Here is a 1440-nt window from a genome sequence, read left to right as displayed (position 1 = left end):
CTGAGGAGAGGGGTCAGAACAGAGACATGAGGGACTTGTGCAGGAGAACTTCCTGGTGGATTGTGCCCTGTCTGTCAGATATGCCTCTCTCATTCTGTGCATTCTTAATGGCACTCAGAACTCACTGCCTGAGACGGCCTTCCTTCGCTTCATGTTTTGGCTGCCTCCGCGACTTACAACGAACATGAAAGACGTGTCTTATGCTGCATATCAATTCAGACATGGCTGTGACGTTTGTGGTATTTGCTGTCTTACCCACAATGTATGCCACTCTGTCTCCTCACCTGTAAACCAATGCGGTGCCCACCCCTCCCACCATAGAATGGGGTGGAAGTAGCATTGTCAAGGAAGGAGTGGGTGGCAAGAGAAATGAAATCTCAGTCGCTTCTGGGGGCTTTGGATTTCCTCTGGGTAACCTAGGCAGGGATTCATAGAAAGCAACCAACCAAGTGTGGGTGAGAAACCACAGCAGCCCCACCGTACTCCTCCAAAGAAGACAAATCACTGACATTCAGCATCATGAGGGACAGATATTTATGTTGGCATCCTGAACAATAGTTTAGTCAGTACTTGACACTGGACTTAATTGTTTCTGGGTGGAGTCTGATATTTTCTGTGTCTATTCTGTAATAGACTGTAATAGACTCTTGAGAGTCCCATGGACTGCAAGAAGATCAAACCTATCAATTCTTCAGGAAACCAGCCCTGAGTGCTCACTGGAAGGACAGATCGTGAAGCTGAGGCTCCAGTACTTTCGCCACTTCATGAGAAGAGAATATTCCCTGGAAAAGACCCTGATGTTGGGAAAGATGGAGGGCACAAGGAGAAGGGGACGACAGAGGATGATATGGTTGGACATTGTTCTCAAAGCTACCAGCATGAGTTTGACCAAACTGCGGGAGGCAGTGGAAGACAGGAGGGCCTGGCGTGCTCTGGTCCAGGGGGTCACGAAGAGGCAGACACGACTAAACGACTAAACAACAACAATTCTGTAATGTTATTTTTCCGTTCCTTGCTCTGCCATGTTTAAGAAAAACAAGGAAGTTATAATCTAGCGCCCTGACTGGAGTGTTCCCTAAGTAGGGCTGGCCCAAGACATTTTGGCACCTGATGCAATTGGCAAAATGATGCCCCATTCCCTGCCAGGACAGAAAGGGTGGGTGAAGATTTATATCAGGAACAAGGAGGGAATAAAGATCAACGTCAAGATCTGCTGTTCCCATGGATCCTGCCGCCTGAGGCTGTCGTCTCACGTTGTCCCTGAGGCCTTGTCCCTAAACCAGTAGTTTCCAACTTTCATGAGTACAAGGGCCCCCCCTTTTTAACCCCCCCCAAAAAACCCCATGTACACCCACATGTTAAATGCTGCAATTTTAGGCTGTGGTAACTGAGAAAATGCATACAGATGATAATCTATTAGGAACTCAGTCACGCTTTTGT

The sequence above is a fragment of the Podarcis muralis genome, chromosome 17 (genome assembly GCF_964188315.1).
Source record: "Podarcis muralis chromosome 17, rPodMur119.hap1.1, whole genome shotgun sequence".
Lineage (NCBI taxonomy): Eukaryota > Metazoa > Chordata > Lepidosauria > Squamata > Lacertidae > Podarcis > Podarcis muralis.
The sequence above is the reverse complement of the archived record's forward strand: the minus strand, read 5'-3'. Positions refer to the sequence as shown.